Source organism: Diabrotica undecimpunctata, chromosome 4, assembly GCF_040954645.1.
Source record: "Diabrotica undecimpunctata isolate CICGRU chromosome 4, icDiaUnde3, whole genome shotgun sequence".
NCBI classification, from domain to species: Eukaryota; Metazoa; Arthropoda; class Insecta; order Coleoptera; family Chrysomelidae; genus Diabrotica; species Diabrotica undecimpunctata.
In genome coordinates, this window is record NC_092806.1 from 89,914,877 (window position 1) to 89,935,787 (window position 20,911).

General features: G+C 35.6%; 1 long non-coding RNA gene across 1 annotated transcript; it reads left to right on the forward strand.

Annotated features, from left to right (window-relative positions):
• The first annotated feature begins 719 nt into the window (after positions 1 to 719).
• Positions 720 to 16,132, forward strand: LOC140438306 (uncharacterized). Its single transcript, XR_011950494.1, has 3 exons — positions 720 to 771; positions 10,555 to 10,747; positions 16,076 to 16,132. It is a non-coding gene; the product is annotated as an uncharacterized lncRNA (long non-coding RNA).
• The last annotated feature ends 4,779 nt before the right edge of the window (positions 16,133 to 20,911 follow it).

The following is a 20,911-nucleotide window of genomic DNA, read 5'->3' on the forward strand; positions in this document are numbered from 1 at the left end:
TGTAAAAATTTTGTGAAAAAATATGTAAATATACATTTATATGCCTGTAAGGACCTACCAAGAACAAGGATTAACAGAAGAAAACAGAGGTAAGTATTAAGAACTATTATTATTATTCAATGACTGGTGTCTAAAACGATTCAAAAACGTAAGGAAGGTAAAAGCGCTAGCATGTATTTTGTAAAAAATGTAGATTTAATACACATGTACAAAATGGCGGTTGTATCGGCAAAATATTTCAAAAAGTGGTAAAATAATTAAGAGATTAAAACAGTTTTACTTTTGCTTACAGAGTATACCAAAGGGATAAAAAGCCCATAAAGTTCTAAATTGTCAAAAACTAAGGCGTTAAGACCGACAGGAATAGACGAAGTATACAGATACTAAGGTAAGATATTGTTATTTTGCGTTAAGTATGCCTAGTTTTTAACAAATACCATAAATGTGCCTGGCTTTTAACAAGCATGTAAATAAAATGCCTACGCAGCTTTTTTTTGCAAAATGCCCAATATGCAGATGTCCCAAATGTCTAATGAGCATGCGCAACAAAGTCACGTTATTTGCTTAATAAAAAAAAAACGTTTTTAAATGTAAAAGAAAGAATACATGAGTACCTAGAAAAAATATTACACAGTACAAGCATTGTACAAATTATGTAAACTTATAATTTTAGATGAGAAGCCGAACATGAAGCATCAGTGCCCTCTGTAATTAATATTTGGAAATCAACAACAACAACAATTGACAACGTTAGACGCTGAATAACTAAGGGTAAGCAAATGTTTGTAAATTTTTGCTTTAAAGAAAAGAATATAAAAATATGTAAAATTTGATTGTTGTAAGTATCAGAAGTCATAAGTTTGGACAATATGCGGACAAAATAATAAATTTATCGTTTTCACCGGTTAGATAACAATTTCCTGTTGTTTGTTTGAGAATTGTCGATCTTCTAATAGTATCAATTTATTTTACATAATAATTAAAAGAAATACCAAATGTTTAGTAATTGTTTTTACATTAAGAATAAAGAGATTATAAATAATAGATAAATAACAAAAATTATTATACAGGGTGGATAAAATGAAGATTTTACATATAGGTTTAACCAAAATGTTCTTGTACAGGGTGTTTATAAAACTTAAGTAAATATAATAGCCCTAAGTAATGTTACATCTCTTTCCAAGGCCTACCCAGGAGGCAATACGTCAACATTATATGACATATTCGTGGATATATCAAAGAATATTGAAGTATTGGAGATGCTTACGGCCTCGTTAAGATTCCCCGCCATATGTCTCAATATACAGAGCATAGAAAGACATAAGACAGGCCTACGGTATTTGGGCCCATCCATGCTTTGCTTATGTAGAAATCGCATATAAGTAGTGTAAGACCCAGTAAATATCTTTTAGTGATCTGTGCAGAGTATTTTTTGGGTATCAGGCCGCTAACGAACACATAGCTCCGGAGTTAACCAGACCGGTTCATTAAGTAGCCAGTGACTCATAGCAGATATCTTTTGGTGATTTATCTGAGCATCTTTTAAGATTTTTTATTATACAGAGGTGTGGTCAGGGCTAGTTCAAGGTAAGGCTCAGTAAATATCTTTTAGTGATCTGTGCAGAGTATCTTTTGGGTATCAGGCAGCTAACAAACACATAGCTCCGGAGTTAACCAGACAGGTTCATTAAGTAGCCAGTGACTCATAGCAGATATCTTTTGGTGATTTATCTGAGCATCTTTTAAGATTTTTATTATACAGAGTTGTGGTCAGACTTAGTTCAACGGCTACTACTTTGGGGTAGTCTACCACTGACTAAATAGTACTGACTCTTGGGAAGGTTATCAGGGATTAAAGCTAAAAGGTTTTTACACTTAAATATGTAGATATTCTTCGTAAACAAAGCATGGATGTTGTCAAAATATAACCTATGCAAAAAAGTACAGTAGCTCTGAAATATTTTTTAAAAACGGAAGATAGCATTTTTTAACATTGAAAATAAGATAACAGTCTGAAATTTTTAATATTACCGATGTTTTTAAATTTAATGATAATTTTCAAAACAAATCATTTTACATAAAAAAGTAATTAGCGAGGCATTTTTAAGATTTGAATGTCGAATTTCGTATCTTTAAGCTGTATGTAAGCATTGGAACTGGCTACATTTTCAATTTGTTCTGACATTTTTGCCATATTGACATCTGCACTAGTGGCTGTCGAAATAGGATGATTGAAATTGTCATTTAACGCCACAATACGGATTCTGTCACCCTTTTTGTAGCCAATTTGCTTTTTTATATCGTTAAGAGCAGAGTCTAATTTCTTTTTCAAAGAGTCTTGATTAAGACCACCACCTACATAGTTTTCACAGCATAGTTGAAAAGTGCACTGATGAGCATTAAATTTTTTAATTTCTCGTTGATTTATAATATTTACAGACCACATTTTGATACGTGTGTACTCTACGAGTGTTCAACTGTGAATGAAGAGATTTTGACATGTGACACACTATTAACATCAATCTAAGAGGCCTTGTAGCCTAGAGGCAATGTATCCATACACCCATCATTATGTACAATTTTTCGTTTTTTGTAGTCCATCTTGAATGTCTTCGATACCCTTTTTTTCGTCACTATGTCTTTAGTGTGGACATCGCGGCATATTTGGTCATATGTGAGCTTGATTTGTTTGGTGGGATCGTGTATGATATCATTCATCGCTGAGGTATTGAGTACTAGGCTGTTCTCGTAGTTTAAAGTAAAGCCTTTGATTTTAGTCACCTCTTTGCCCTCGACTGTTTTGTAGTAATAACTTTTTGGTCCAGTAGCCTGCCATTCTACAATATAATCATCTGACCCAAGCTCATCGCTCCAATCGCCCAACATTTCACCTGTTTCGACAGTGTTTAGGCCATCATCAATATAAACAACGGAGTCTGTGTCGAAATAAGCTACAGCCTCTCCTAACCTATCAATCATATCGTACAGTCTCAGACGAGCGTTACTTGTCGTAAATAAAGCCACAAAAATATTTGTAGATGTGGGGTCTTCTACAAATACGTCCTTGTAATCATATGAGACTTGGGCTATATGGTCGTTAACAAATATCACATTAGTTATGTTAATCTTATCATCCATCAAGAGCTCATACCATCTTTTGAGGTCCACAACATACTCTGTCTGTTTCATATTCATTCTTTGCCCAAACTTGCCCCATAGACTATTCAAGCATAGTTTAGCGACTGCTCGTTTACCAAGATTTGGAGATATCTTCTCCAAGTCTAAGTCTATGCCCATTTGTTCTTTTACAACCCGAGCGTATTCTTCGTTTGAGGCATATGTATGTGGACTAGTTTCTAATTTTATTTTCATAAAATCTTTGACATAGCCCTTAAATAAATCCGTCGAAGTTTGTTCAAAATTCCACACCTCGTACACTTTCAACATTTTATACCCCTTTTCTAGGGCTTTATTGATCTCTAGAGGCGTCCACGTACCTTTTAATGCGCGTTCTGAGTCATCATGATCACAATGTTCGCAATCTTCCAAGGCGCATTGATTACACAACGGAAACATTAATTTGTCAGTTTTGACAGGTAGGACTGGGTGATATAAGTTGGTAGGTGGTAGTATTTGACAATGTACTAGGCCAAACCACGAGGGGTTGTATGATTCAGGTGCATGTATTTTAACAGGGTGGCCAATGGGGTAGCGGTCATAATACTGTACAGTAGGGTAAAGCGATACAATATCTATATATCTAAGCTTTTTACCAGTCACATTTAGTTTTATGGCGTTTGTTCGTCCGCCAAAGAATGCTTCACGAGGCTTTAAGGGTTCAACAATTTGAGGGCTCGGTGCATTTTTACATTCTTTTGATTTTAACCATTCACATTCCCACATTTCTACTAGTTTGTAACCAGCTTCTTTTATTTGTGCGGCTCTCCTCAGTGTTCGTTCGTACAAGTCGCTCATTGACTCATTGTTGACATGATTAATTGTGTTGGGTGCAAAACACTCGGGGTGGCCATGCCAGAAACAACTGTGGTACTGGTACACAGTATTTGTACAGGCATCATAGCCATCCACTTTTGCACCACAGATCGTAATTTCGCCTCCATTAAGAGCATGTTGTACGTCTGGAAACTGACTGAGCCACTTTATGGATGCTTCACTGTACGTATCCTTAAGATCCTGTTTTACAACCCCAATAGTATTTGGTTGCAGATATTTGGCTCTATATATAGCCATACAAACACTAGCAATGGTCAGATATTGGAACGGGTTTATGTTAGCGATCCCCAAAAATTCTTTACGAAATTCCAAACAACCTCTTCGTAGAATATCTACATCTGAATCGCAGTAGGTATGTAGCTCCCTCTGAAAATCAAACTCATCGTTTTTATGGGCCTCATACCATTCGAGGAAAGCTGTACGTTGCTTCTCTTTCACGGTATTGGGACCACAATATTTAGGGTTTGGTAAAGCCCCAACATATTGCTGGTTCTCAGGCACATTAAAAAAGTGAGGAAAATACCCCTTCTTCAATTCTGCCAATCCAAACGTTTTGGGGAATTCTGCCAGAGGACCGCTCACAAAATTCGAACTATCAATTATTTTTAATTTAATAGCAGGTACTTCTAGCAGCATCAGTTTTGACCCGTTGTAGATGGTGTACAGTTTTATCGTGTTTTCTACACAGTATTTCAAAATAAAATACGAGTCGTAACTTTTCCCGTTGTGAGCTACTGCTGTATAACCCCTGTGTTTCTCAGAAATTAACCATTTACAAAATTCTTCATTGTCTTTGAAAACAAATTTATTACCATTAAAATCGTGGGCTATCACCAAGTTCGGTATGTGTATACCTGTGTCTTGCATTGCTTCATAATCGAAAAATAAATATTTTTCTGTATATGTGCAACGATTTATGGGTGTGTTAGAGAGGCCATTGCATTGACATGGATATTTACATGTAACAGTTGTTTTATAATGCTTCCGACAACCCATATTTTCTTCATTACTACGATTATTACATACACACGGTACTTCGCAAATTCCTCCTTTGGCGGGTTTTTTCATCATATAGCAATGATGCGTAGCTATCTCTACGAATGTGTTACAATTCCTGCACATCGAGTAGCCACACACATGCTCGTTGGCTCTTTTACATACTTTATTGCACTTTTCACATTTAAATACTTCTTTGCACATTGCTTCGTGATTATGCAGGCATTCAATATTAAAGCAGAAGCGGTTACATAATTCGCAAAGGATCTTTGTGTGCGTCGACAAGTCGTGTTCTGGCTGCTTGCAGATTGTACACAGAGGTGCTTTCTTGCACTTGTGCTTATTTGAGCCCTGATAAGGTGTATCGCACTTTGTACAGTAAAAATGTGTGCCATACAACCCTTTCAAACTGTTGATTACATCGAAGTGGTTACCGTTTTTATATAGATAAATTTTGTTTGTTTTTTCGGGACCCTCGTATATGATTGTGTTGAAATTTTCAGAGCAGATGATCTTAATTTGCACATTCAACAGTTCTTCGGCCTTCTTAAAATCATCCAAAAAAAAGCCGTCGACATAGCAACCACCCAATAGACCACAAAGTTTTTCCGCCAAAACCGTCTGTAATGTTCGACCTATACGTATGTTATGAACATCACTTTTGATCAATTTGTGACCCAAAATCTCGTTTGTGATGTATGTAAGAGCCGTTACGATTGCTCTAGCCCCACAAAGATTATCAGTATTAACAATCCGTGTAATGCTCTTTTTGGTTCGACGATCCTCTGACAAATTTATCATTCTACGACGACCGCTACCCCTAGGCATCTTGAAAATTTGAATATCGAATTTCGTGTCACCCAAAAGAACAGTATCGTTAGATGTCAATATGTTTTCAACTTGCTGTAATAAATTATCCATATTGTCTTCTGTGGTCACTTTTGTCGATATCGGATGATTGAAATTGTCATTTAAAGCCACAATACGGATTCTGTCACCCTTTTTGTAACCAATTTGCTTCTTTGCATCAGCCATAGCATCCTCCAACAGAGCTTTCAAGTTCTCTTCGCCGCGGCTAGGAGAACCCCCTGTCGCAGAGAGCTGAAAACTATGTAGGTACGCACAAAATGTAGTTATGAATCTACGCGCTAAAACCTTCAATGACCAATTTTGAACCATTTCGAAAATTATCAAAATTAGAAATTTAAAAATCAAAAAACTTTACAATTTTTCAAAAAAACTAAAAATTCAAAATGTAATATCTATTTTTCAAAAAAAAAAAATGCACACTTACTGTAAAGGATGATAAGAGCAAGAGCTGATAAGAGAGAGAGCACGTCTTAACGTCAGAGCTGACTGATAAGAAATGAGAGTAAATCTTGTTGTGCGCCTTTTATACGTTTTCACCATAGGTCACGTGACACTCTATGATAAGGAAAAGGGTAATACTGTTTGAGAAAAAACAGGGGTGTTTATTTTCAATTTTACATAAAAACAGCTGTATAAAGTATTTAAAACATATCAGTTAGTCTTTTTACGAAATCCCGGTTGTAAATTATCTATATTTTCGAGTTGCGGCTAGCTATTATCATATTGTGATAAAGCAATTAAAACCGAGTTTATTCAAAATAATAAAAGTATGTACATTTATAATTAATTATTAGAACAAAACAAAATCTATTTTGCCAAAAACGACGATCATTTTTTCAGAAAATAATATTAAAATTTAGGGCGTTGTCCCGCTTCGGGAGAACTCGTAGCACTTCGGCTAGAAAATCTTTGCAAAATTAACAAGATCTTACCTGTCGACGAGAATTACGTCATCGCTACTTTTAGGCAAAGATAGTGCCGTGTGCAAAACATACTTGTTGTGTTTTATCAAGGTATTATGTCAAACGGTTAAGATAGGTGATGTCATCGATATTCTTAGGTAAAGATAATGACGCGGGCGCGGCGTTTTGGTTATGTAGAAAATAAAAAGGCATGCTAAATTCCATATTATTTTATTTGTTAAATTAATACATATTACATGATATTCTGGAAGGAAGGCATCGGTTAGTGGGATGATGACTTCTGAAGTAAGTATTCCGTTTTCTTAGTAGCCGCTAGATGGAGACAATTAATGAATAAGCTCTAGATAACGCAATTCACTTATTATTTCTTCTGCTTCTTTTCCTTGTAGAGCATCGTTTTTCGAAAGAATTTTGAGGCCTTCTACAAGTATATTTGGATCGTTATTTTCGTTATAGAGGGTCCATATTTTTTCCACTTCGTCAAGTAACTGTTTGTCGACAGCACTCAGATCCTCAATACGAATTTTATTTTCCTGCTGTATGTCTGGTGTATCTTGAACATTGTTGTGTCTTTTAGACTTTTGATGTACTGACATTGACGCATCGTGGTCATGTATTTCGACCTTTCTTGTAATACCATTTACGGTCTGTGGTCTTCTTTTACACAGGTGTTCCGATGCAGCGTGGTCACGTGATTCGTCATTTCTTACGTTAGAATGTAAAGTCTGTGGTTTTTTTCTTTTAGCTGGATACATGGGCTTAATAATTTTTTCGTATTTAACGGTGTGAGATTGGTGACGTAGCCTGCCTCGTCCGTCCTTGTGGGCACCTGATATATCTAGCAGAGATTTGTAGATTTTTTGATCCGCTAGTGTGTATTGTAGAGGGTTTTTGGAAAAAAGCAATTCGTATAAACCAGGTGTAGCTTTAAAAATGTGTGAATCCATTTGAATGTTATCTTTATCAAAATCAATGGGATGGGTTCCAAACTTCCAGTCACCGGTAGACCAATTAAATCTCGGACCGTATACTTGGTCGATGTTCCCCACATCTTGGATATATTTTTTAAGATAAGGGTAGGCATCATTACCCTTCACGGCTTGAGTACGTCGAACTTCCTCGGAAGTGAGGTGTTTTGTTTGAATATTTTGTGCTTCGTCTTCTTCGAGATCTGGTGTTTTATTAGTGTTGGTTTCATTTGTGTAGTTGAGTATTTCATTAAGAGGTGTAGTTACTGGTTTTAACGTCGATTCTAGTAGCTCTTTTTGATCAATTTGCATCCTTTTGAGATCATTATACTTTGCCCTCACAATTGCGGCGAGTCTTTTTACTTGAACTGCTCTGTTTGACGACATCTTAACAAATGATGTCATAGTTTTCATCTCCTGTATTTATACCCTCTGCTACCCTCTGGTACCCTCTGCTACCCTCTGCTATCCTCTGGTACCCTCTGCTACCCTCTGTTACGCTCTGTTATATGGTCTCTGCTACCCTCGGTGTGTCTCTGTTACTCTCTGCTACCCTCTGCTACCCTCTGTTACGCTCTGTTATATGGTCTCTGCTACCCTCGGTGTGTCTCTGTTACTCTCTGCTACCCTCTGCTACCTACTGGTACGCTCTGTTACCCTCTGGTACGTTCTGTTACCCTCTGTTAACCTCTGTTACCCTCTGGTACGCTCTGCTACCCTCTGTTACCCTCTGCTACCCTCTGGTACGCTCTGTTACCCTCTGTTACCCTCTGCTACCCTCTGTTACCCTCTGCTACCCTCTGGTACGCTCTGTTACCCTCTGTTACCCTCTTCTACCCTCTGCTTGCATGTCGCTGATGGCGTCTGAACTGTTAGCGTGCCACTGATGGCGCCTGCTATGTTCTGCAAACCTCTGTTACACTCTGTGTGTCTCTGTGTAAGTCTGCATCCATCTGTTAGTATATAGACATTGGCCTATTAACACTTTATTTGATTCTCTTTTATGATTTTTCTTTTAAACAATACCATTCTTATCTGATATCCTTTACAAAATGACTGCGGTTTCTTGTTTGTTTCTACACAAAGATATAAATTTCGAATTTCGACCTGAAAATGTAACAGTCTTTGATATTCTTTTATCTTTATTGGTTGCTTGAACATGGCTGAGTGCGAGTTTCTTGTTCAAATTAACATTTTATCTGAAAATTTTCAATTCGTTACCATAAATCTGATTCAATTCACACAAGATCTTGACTTTGTGTTGATTACGTTCGCAATAAATAATTTCGTCTACAGTGGTGAGATATGGCTAGGTAATAATTATGGTGAGGGCGACTTGCTTCAATTGCAGTTTTCTATAGATGGACAGATATTTTACATCGAGAACTTGTATGTGAATGAGGGTGAAACGATGGAAGTATTCGTAGAAGATGGTTATTTTACCTTTGGCACTGTGTACATTGTTTTCACACCTACTACCAGTAATGCTATAATGATTCTCTAATGATTTAATGGTTCTATTATATGTAGTTTTTACTGTAAAAGTGTAAAATAATAAACACATGAAATTTTTAAAATTTTTATTTAAACGTCTTTTTTTTGGGGGGTGGTGGCGTTGTTGTTTGATCCTCCTCATCCTCCTCTTCGTTACTGTCTAAACCATCAAGCCTGAAACAAAAGCCGCATTATATTATACATATTGCAACACGTTTAATACTTACTCATACAAAGACTCCTCGCCTAAAATATCCAGGATGGCTCTGTAAATCAATAAAACAATAATTCTATAAGTAATCAAATGTGGTATATACATACTCTTCAGCAGCTGCCTCCCCCTGCTCCTCGCCCTCCTTTAAAGTACCGTCTATTAATTTATCTATTCTGTAAACATAAATGTCTGTTAGTATAAATATCAGTATTCATTAAAATTTACTTACTCATCGTTACATTCTAAACCATCAAGCCTGAAACAAAAGCCGCATTATATTATACATATTGCAACACGTTTAATACTTACTCATACAAAGGCTCCTCTCCAAAATATCCAGGATGGCTCTGTAAATCAATAAAACAATAATTCTATATGTAATAAAATGTGGTATATACATACTCTTCAGCAGCTGCCTCCCCCTGCTCCTCGCCCTCCTTTAAAGTACCGTCTATTAATTTATCTATTCTGTAAACATAAATGTCTGTTAGTATAAATATCAGTATTCATTAAAATTTACTTACTCTTCGTTTTTTTGAGGTCTTCCGCCACAATGAGGCTGTACCAGAACCCCATTTTTTGTGTAATAACTATAAAAATAATAAATAATAAACAATAATAACTAATAAAATAGAATTTATATAGTAACTTACTCTAGTGTCTCTTGACAAAAACAAAATAAACATTTGCATTTATAGCAGAACATTTTGTATGGTTGTGTAACAGCTTGGTAGGCCTTATATACATTGGAGTAAACCACTAATATTTTTGTTATTGTGTATTTTACGAAAAACAATCTTGGTTTTGTATCGTCCTAACCATGCATTTGTTTGCTGCATTTTCCTATTATATGAAGATAAATCAATACTTTGATAAATAAGTGGTTAAGGTGTTACAAAAATCTTTTAAACAATTTTTCAAAGTGCGGGAACGTTTTCGTTATCGTTATTGTCCTTGCATTTGTTTGTTGCACTTTTCCGTATTATCTGCGGTGTGTATCAATACTTTGATAAATAATTGGTTAAGTCATTATAAAACTGTTTCAGTTATCACTATTGTTTTTCCGCTTTGGTAGGTTTAATCAATGCAGAAGCTTGCATAACCCGATCAACAACAGATTCTGTGGTTAGATATACGTTTTTAGAAAAACAAGTCTTAAGACCAAGCCTTGATACTACCCCACCATATACATACTATAAAAAGCCTGCTCGAGAGCATTGAGTACTATTTAGTGTCTACAACCTGAAGCACCAACACGATACCTCCAGGTATGTATATTCTAAGCAAAATAATATTTCTTTTTTTTTATTTTGTACATGACTTTTTATACGTGACTATGTCTACTTATAAATATTACTTAACCTCTTTACTGTTTACTACTAATTTAAAGGAATTGATTGATGTTTTAAGCTTTCTGTTCTATACTTACTTCTTATTTACTTATTATTATTTATACACGTTTACTTAAAAATAAAAATTGATCTATTGTCATTAATGTCTTTACCCTTGTCATCTGTTTAATAGTGGAAACAGGTGTTTGTACTTCTGTTGGTAAATACTTTCGATAGTTATCCTTAGACTGCCTAACCTTTGTACATTTTCACAATAATGTTGTTGTTGTACAATGAAATACGCGAACTAGGAATCTGTGATAGCTACTTTTGTTGTATACAATTTAGATCGGAGCCCTATGTAGTCAGTCATTATTCGGCCTTCATTCTCATCTTTCATCATACCCAACACCTTCTTGTTAACCTGAGGGATACCATAAATATTGTCTTTACGTTAGTCTGAGGTATCAAAATATCGATGACAAACCTTGTTTTGTGTTATGGTATAAACATGGTGCTTATCTGACTGTATTAGATTCTGTGTGGCCGTCTTTGTCGTAAAGTTATCTAAACACTCTACGTAGTTCTTGATGTAACTTAAATATACGTCATGTAGTCCATAGTTGTAAATGTTGAGATCTGTGTGGAAAAACCTAACGGAGAATTTCGCGTCCAATGTCCATAACAAACACAGTATTATTCACGAGCTTAAAAAGGTTCTTTTCAAACTCATTCTTTGCCTTTTTTCGAAGATCTGTGTTCATGCCTATGTAACTCTTTAACCATGGAGCCTGTTTGAATTTAAGTACCCTATGTATTTGCTTCAGAACTAAACCATGTGCAATTTTCTTTTTACGTGTCCTTTTTTTTAGTACGGTTATGATTTTTATGCAGAAGATGGTTATTTTTACCGAACACTGCATTGTTCATCGATTTAAATCTGATTCAATTCACACAAGATCTTGACTTTGTGATGATTACGTTCGCAATAAATAATTTCGTCTTCAGTGGTGAGATATGGCTAGGCAATAATTATGGTGAGGGTGACTTGCTTCCATTACAGTTTTCTATAGATGGACAGATGGAAGTGTTCGTAGAAGATGGTTATTTTTACCAAACACTGCATTATTCATTAACTTAAAAAGGTTCTTTTCAAAGCTACTTCTGTCTGTTGTTCGTAAGTTGTTATTTAATTCAACAGGGGTTTAATGGTTGAATTATATGTGTGTTTTTATAAAGATTTTTTTTTTACTTCGATGGTTACGACATATTTAAAGTATATGAGGTTTTCTACTACAAACAATATCCGTATCATCCAAAAACATTCCTACATCCTTATGCGTCAGATTTATTGTCACGGTTTTAATTATATATAATAGTTGTCTACAAGCTATATATTTTTATAGACAAATATTTTTTTGGTCAAACTGATTAACGAGAACCTAGATAAGGTCACTCGTTTCATCCTTTATGGTCACACACACAACAAACAGGTCTCCTCAATATGGACCGTTAAAAACCCACTGTATTGACCTGTACACTGCAGATAACGACTTTCTGTCGTGTGTATATTTTTCAGTAATCTTTGACGGTTAGTGTCTATTACGTGTTTTTTTGTCCTATATGACTAATGGATACAACGTATAATAAGGAAATTATATAGTAAATCTATCGTCTCTTTTCCTACGGTTCTTAGAATTGTCTATAGCTGACTATATATTGAACAATATTTATGTTTCGTAAATACTTGTTTTAATTTTGCTATTTTCTGGTCGTTTACTTCGTGCTGCATGAAGTGTGAAGTGAAGAGGGTTATCACCATTTGTTTTACCTACTTCGTGTAGAATGGTATTACTTTCTATAGGTAGTGTTATGCTATCCTCTTTCTTGTATGTAACCCTATTTTCATGTTTATAACTATTTTTGTGGCGGGTATTCTTTAAATATCATTGTACGAAATATTTGACCTTTAGCGACGCCTTTTGTTTTAGCGTCTATACAGAAATTGTACACTTATTTTGCTGGACATTTGTTACCCTATTTTACCTATTTTTGTACGAGATGTTGCAGTGTCGGTTTAACTGGCACGGGTGGTTGGTGGGAATACCTGTTTTCCTGTCTCCTTTACCATTGCTCCTTTGTTTCCACCTTCCTGACGATTGTAAATTTTTTCCGTAATCATTGAAGTTAGGACCTCTTATGTTTTTTCCTATATGACTAAAGTATACAACTTATAATAATAAAGAAATTATATAGTAAAATCTATCGTCTCTATTCCTGTGGTTCTTAGCGTTGTCTAAAACGTTATCTGTTGCCAAAAAGCGTTTCTCACAAATATGACACACAGTTGCTCCATTTGAGCTAGGCTTTTCAGAACCGATATAGCTGGCTATATATATTGAACAATATTTGCTTCGTAAATACTTCTTTGTTACTTTACTATTTTCTGTTCGTTTACTTCGTGTTGCATGAAGTGTGAAGTGAAGAGGGTTATCACCATTTGTTTTACCTACTTCGTGTAGAATGGTATTACTTTCTATAGGTAGTGTTATGCTCTTTCTAATATGTAGCCCTGTTTTCATGTTTATAACTATTTTTGTGGCGGGTATTCTTTAAATATCATTGTACGAAATATTTGACCTTTAGCGATGCCTTTTGTTTTAGCGTCTATACAGAAATTGTACACTTATTTTGCTGGATATTTGTTACCCTATTTTACCTATTTTTGTACGAGATGTTGCAGTGTCGGTTTAACTGGCACGGGTGGTTGGTGGGAATACCTGTTTTCCTGTTTCCTTTACCACTGCTCCTTTCTCCTTACCATACTGTCGTGTTGTTTTTTGATGTTATTTATAAGGTTTTAAGGATGTAGTATATCTAATAGTTTTTGTAGTTGCATATTCATATCCATTCATCACCATTTCAAGTGATGCTTTCAAGGTTTTGTTAGAGTTGAATTTAGAAGAAGAACTCGCTGTTTGGCCACCGTTACTCTAGATTTCCATAGTCTGTCGGAGAAGGTACGCCTTTTACCTTTTTACGGATTGGTCAGCTTTTTCTCTGCGTTTGAGGGCGGCTTTTTTTTTAGCTTGGTGTTTTCAGGTTCTTCAGCAGTACTTTTGCTGTCTTTAGCTGTGCTTTCGATTCATTTTTAGGCCTTTCAGCTTCTGTCAGTCGCGTCGAGTGAGCATCTGAGTCACAGTAAGCGTATAATTCTTGTTGAAAATGAAATTTGTCATTTTTATGCTCATCATACCATTCGAGGAAAGCTGTACGTTGTTTTGGTTTCATTGTGTTGGGTCCATAATACCCAATATCTGATAAGCAGCCTTCGTAGTGAGTATTTTCAGGAGTGTTGAAAAAGTGAGGAAAATACCCCTTCTTCAACTCTTTTAAGCCAAATGTTTTCGGAAACCATACAAAGACGTCGGGATATAATTCAAAATATCGAGAAACCGGCCATTACCCACAAATAGTGGGATTAATCTTGTTCATGTAATTTTTAAATCTAAGAATGTTTTTACTTTTCTCAGGCATTTTAATGGCTGTTTCATTAATTTTTATGCAATCCTTGGTGTGGGCTTCAAGCTGAGTAGATGATGAAAATGGTTGTAGGCATCTATCGCGTATATGATTTGATCGCCCTTTGCAGCATGCCTTATGAATATTTAATTTTTCATCAGTTCTAAAATAGTGAAGACAAGCATTACAGAAATATTTTGTTTTCTTTTCTTTGCTAAGCTGCGTGGAAAGAAGGCGGGATAGATTTTTTATCCAAACGTACTGATATCTAATACAACCTTGTGCATAATCGTATTTATCTTGTATTAATAATTAGTTAATATGTTGATCCTTCTTGTTCTTTGTTAAATAGTTTGGCAGGGTCGTAAAATGTTTATCTTTTTTTTAGGTAATATATGTTTATCGATATGTTATTCTGTTTTTCAAACATAGGAATCTGTTTGATGTTCAGCGGTGCCTGAATAGTTTTTAATTTCAATACATCAGAATAATGAGGATACTTGGATACTCTTTGTGCATGTTCTTTAATAGGTCACAAAGCGATAAAAGCATGTCTGATCAAAATTATGTACACTAATGCATGCTTCGTTTCCTCTTAATCTGAGGAGGAAATTCGACGTGAGAGGAGCCAAGGTGCGGTGTAACATTCTCCCGTTTGTTCAAATTAACATTTTATCAAAAAACTTTCAATTCATCAACTTGAATTTGGTTCAATTCACACAAGATCTTGACTTTGTGTTGATTACGTTCGCAATAAATAATTTCGTCTACAATGGCGAGATATGGCTAGGTAATAATTATGGTGAGGGTGACTTGCTTCAATTGCAGTTTTCTATAGATGGACAGATATTTTACATCGAGAACTTGTATGTGAACGAGGGTGAAACGATGGAAGTATTCGTAGAAGATGGTTATTTTACCTTTGGTACTGTGTACATTGTTTTCACACCTACTACCAACATCTCATTGTATTCTATGCTTTGCAGTCTGCGTAGTAGGCATGAAGCCACCCTCCTTCTTCTGCTCACCTTTTAGTTGGTTTCTTAATGTTTTTATCTACCTTTGAAGAGGGCTTTTTGTACCTTGTTGTTTTCAGGACCGTCTTTAGCTTAAGGGCTTGGTTGTATGATTTTTTTTTGTATTGCCATCCTGCGTTCAGTTTTGCAAACTAGCCAAAGTGCTACGCGTTCTGCCTAAGTGGGACAATGCCTTATATTTTAATATCTTTTTATGGAAAAACGATCGTGGTTGTTAGGGAAATAGATTTTGTTTTCTTTAAACAGTCCTGTAAAGCAGACAAACATATTTGGTATTTGTGAGAGGGTTTTCAACGGTTTTTTACTTTCAGCTGTACCATTACTAAGTATAATCATCGAATTTTAAATTTGATTCTTATACCGGTTTTTTGTTAATTGTTTTTGATCCTATATTTAACCTATTTTGTACGAGATGTTGTAGTGTCGGTTTAACTGGCACGGGTGGTTGGTGGGAATACCTATTTACCTGTTCCTTAACCACTGCTCCTTTTTCCCGCCTTCCTGTCGTGTATATTTTTTTTCAGTAATATTTGACGGTTAGGGTCTATTATGTGTTTTCCTATATGACTAATGTGTGCAGCGTATAATAATAATAATAAAGAAATTATATAGTAAATCTATCGCCTCTTTCTTGGAATTCCTTTTTTGAGAAAATATTATTTTGCTTAGAATATACATACTGAGTCTTGCTCACAAGACGCTTCAGTTTTAGGCATGGAAAGGTGTGAATCGCCTGCCACTAATGGTTTCCTTGCGCTGTGTTTGAAAATTTTAAACAGAGCACGGATCATGACCTGTTACTTTACCCATTGGCGTTGTGGCTGAATTTTTTATACATACACACGGATGCATAGATCGTAAGTTTTTACCATTAAGTATATTTACTTTAGTTATTACTATTTATTTTGAACTCTTTATTAAATAACATCTCACCTATAATTTTCTACTTTTCATAAATATTTATTGCATTTCGAATATGTGCATTGGGTTATTATGAACTATTTGTTTATATTACGCTTACGATACCACAGAACTTTTGCGGTCTTCTGCAACACTGATATTTAACCTAATCTTTACTAATTTGTAAATACTTTCAAGTCAAGAGTTAGATACTCGATTCAAAACATAATTCTTTACAACTAAAAACTGTTTTTGTTAAAAATAGTTTCTCTTTATCGTACTTTATGTTTGCGGCTTTTTATATTTAACACACATTTCTTTGAAAAATATTATTTAAAATGAAACGATGAAGTCTTCGCTGTTGTTTTACACCTAGATAACAGTTTGCGGTTTTGGCGATATCGCTGCCTGCTTACAACTTTATCAATTTCATGTGTTTTTCTGCTATTTGCATTTTAATAAAAATAATATTTTGCGGCTTTCTGCATCGGTGATATCTGTAATCTTTACTAATTTGTAAATACATTTGTAATTTTTCATATTTTAAATACTCGATTAAAAAATAGTTTCTCTTTATCGTACTTTGAGTTTGCGGATTTCTTTAACACACAAGTTTAAATATATATGTTTGCAATACCCATATCGACAACCTTGACATTACTATTCGCTTTTGCGTTATTCTCTGCGGTTTGTATTTACACTTTATATCGACACATTGCTTCGTATATCCCGTTCTAACCATGACGAATGACCGTTACACCTTTGATAAATACTTTTTTTATACCTATTGACGCCTACCAAATGACCGATTGGCCTAGTAGGCTGGGCGTCATGACGGGGCGCGGGCTAGCGTTCATGACGTCATCGCGGGACGTGACCAGTGAGCGGACGGTGCTTGTGACGTCAGGGGTCAAAGGTCAAAGTGGAGCGAAATGGCTACCTTTCTACTTATGAAGTACGTTTTTTTTATTTCTCACTGAAATTGTCCTAAATGAAACTGAAATTCCAATGAACTGAAAACTTTTAATTTTATTATAATAAGTTTTACACTTAATACACAATTTACATCGTAATATATGTAACATAAATGATATGTATCGATAAAAATAATAAAATAATACTAATAATAATCATTTTCTTCCTTAAAAGCATGTTCGTTAACCGGCAAATCTTCTCAAAATACGATTTTGAGGAATGTGCGCTTTTAATTTGGATATAAGATTTTTTTCTATCTATTACACCGCGACATGTATTACGAATCTGGGGACTTGTTAGCCTACCCTTAACGTATCTCATTATAAAAATATCTTTTAAATCAATAAAATTGTTTTCAAATTCTGTTTTGTAATAATTTCTTCTTTTAAAATGAAGAGAAACTATATCTTTAAAGTAAACGCTAGAAATCAGCTTTTGTAACTGATATTTGGAGGTACAGTCAGTGAAATTGAAAAGTAGCTCGTAGTAGTAAAATGAGACTCGGAATAATACAGAAACAGAAAAATGTGTCTAAAAACTTTTTTCTGTTTCTGACACATTTTTCTGTTTCTGTATTATTCCGAGTCTCATTGCATCAGGTTCGAGCCCCGCACCAGAGACACATTTTTTAGTTTAAGTAGATTTGTTTTTGTTTTATTCATACATATTAGTTCTTTTCTAATATCTCGTTCTATTGTTGCTTATGTATATTCCTAACTTGTATAAATTTTCTCTGTCAAATTACTCTAAATTAAAAGACTTTTGCTTTGAAATTTTGTGATTGTTTTTCTCGTACAGACCTTTTTAGATATTTTTTGTTTCTCTTTTATCCATTGTATTAGGTTAGAGTCTCGCAACAGAGACACATTTTTCAGTTTAGTTCATAAATACTAGTTCTTTTCTAATATCTCATTCTATTTTCGATTATATTTGTAACTTGTTTATACGTATATATGTAATTTTCTCTGTCGAATTATTCTAAACTAAAGTTTTGCTTTGACTAAAAGACTTTTGTTTTGAAATTTTGCGTCATTTCTTGTCTTACAGACAGACCTTCTTTTTAGACCCGTTTTTCTGGCTCTGTTTTATCTCGCGTCCCGTTGCAACAGATTAGAATCCCGCACCAGAAAAACTTTTTTTTAGGTTTATTTATACATATTAGTTCTTTTCTAATATCTCGTTGTATTTTTTTATTACATTCGTAACTTGTATATACGTATTATATGAGTAGATAGATAGTGTTCCTTCTGGAGCGGAAGTGACGTCACACGTCGATCGTCAAGCGTACGTATCCTCATGGGTCAAGGCCACGCCCCCCTCGTGACGTAGGAACGTGCCTAGGGTCTCGAGGCCACGCCCCTCGACCAATGGTGACGTAGAAACGTACCTCGTGTCTCTAGACCACGCCCCTCGGCCAATGGTGGCGTAGGAACATCCCCCCATGTCTTGCTGACCAATGGTGGACGTCCTAGTGACGTCGGAACGTGTCGTCGACCAATGGCGGCATAGCAGCGTCAGTGGTGGGAATAGCAACACCCCCAGCGACCAATGACAGCTCAGAATTTGAATAAAACATCATAGAAATGGCGGTATAGCGATGAGGGACCAATGGTGACATAGTAACGCCCTCCTCGTGACGTCGGAACGTATCGTCGACCAATGACAGCATAGCAGCGTCAGTGGTGGGAATAGCAGGCCAATGCTGACATAGTAACGCCCTCCTCGTGACGTCGGAACGTGTCGTCGACCAATGACAGCATAGCAGCGTCAGTGGTGGGAATAGCAGGCCAATGGTGGCATAGTAACGCCCTCCTCGTGACGTCGGAACATGTCGTCGACCAATGACAGCATAGCAGCGTCAGTGGTGGGAATAGCAGGCCAATGGTGGCATAGGAACGTCCCCCAATGTCTTGCTGGCCAATGGAGGACGTCCTCGTGATGTCGGAACGTGTCGTCGACCAATGACAGCATAGCAGCGTCAGATGCCACAGAAACGTGTCTTCGACCAATGGTGGACATCCTCGTGACGTTGGAGGCCAATGGTGTGCATCAACGGCCAATGAGAAAGACGTGCATCGACTAATGGTGGAGTCGTACCACAATATTAACGAAAAGACACCCCCAGTCCCCCCCATTCCCCCTAAAAGACGCCCCCAGTCCCCCCATTCCTCCCGAAAAGACGCCCCCCCCAATAATAACGAAGCTACACGTCCAACGTAACCAATGAGAACGATGTTCAATCGCTGGTCGGTGACTGCGTTCTATGAATTGACAAAGAGAAGAAGACGAATGACAGACAAAGAGAGCAATTTTTCCTCGTATTTTTTTGTAATTAAAACCTACAACCATTAGCGTAAAACTTCTAAATTTTTTCAATTTATATTTTACGAGTTACCTCGTATATATTTTATCGATTACCATAATAACAAAAATTCGTTTATTTTTCAATTTATACTTTACATGATCAGTTGAAATCTTTATAAAATAGATCTTGCTACTGAGAATAATGACATCATCGGATACGCCGGCTATTAAAAATTTCTCACGCGATCACGATATATAGCCGGAAACACGTGCACATTCCAATTCCATTATTTAATGTGAGATAAAATATATTCGCATGGAGGCAGGAAACAGGTGCACAATCCGGTCTAGTTAATAATTAAGCCCGGCATGTGATGCATAAATGAATAGTCTTACGAAATATTGCGCAACATAGTTTTAGCGTGGGAGAGGTAAGAAGATATAATTAAACGTGTTCATGTTCACAGCGTTATTTCGTAAAACGTAGTCATTACAACATGAACAGTGTGGAAATAAGAGCCAAAAGTGAAATGATGCTGCTTAATACTTTGTATAATTTTGAGCATTTAAAAGTATTAGTTGGATTAAGTTCAGCTCGATCATTTGGGCCGGGTGTTAAATTAAGCAGCGAGAATAATGAGATATCGTTCGGTATATGTGATTGGATCCAATTCATCGATGAACTTAATCGTAAATATAATCAGTTTTTCCTGATGCCTCTGCAATGCTATTGTGAAGATGAACCTCCAGAATGTTGTGAATTGTTAGCAATTGAAACTCAAGCGACAGATCAACTTAAATGGCTCAATGTTAAGAAACTTGGTGTTACTTTGCAGATATTTGAAAAAGATGTTAAAAATCTTATTGAAGGAAATGAAAAGTTAATTTTACCACGCATTCGTTTTCTCGAAGGACTGAGATTTTTAGATTACTATTGTAATGCGTTAAAAATTGCTACTTCATTCAAAAACGATTTACAACCAATAGACATTTTATATTCATTTTGTGAGGCTTCTTGTGATACTAGTATTGTAAGTTTAGCATTAAGGGAATATTTGTATTATTATAAGGAAGATACAATTAGTGAATTAAATAACAGTATTTTTGAATAAAGAATTAAAACATTTATTTCTATTTATTATACCAGGGTAGTGGGGGTGATTAAGAATATTATTTATATTGGCTTTTGGAGCGAAAGACATTTATTTCATCGATGACTTCCATACGGTGTAGATTAGAAAAGTTGTACGAAAAAATACAAAAGTTAAAAGCCGATATACAGTGGTACGAAGATAGAACTGCAATTGAAAAACGATTTGCAGAGTTTAATTTGTCAGAAAGAAAGTTACCAAAAACAACACAA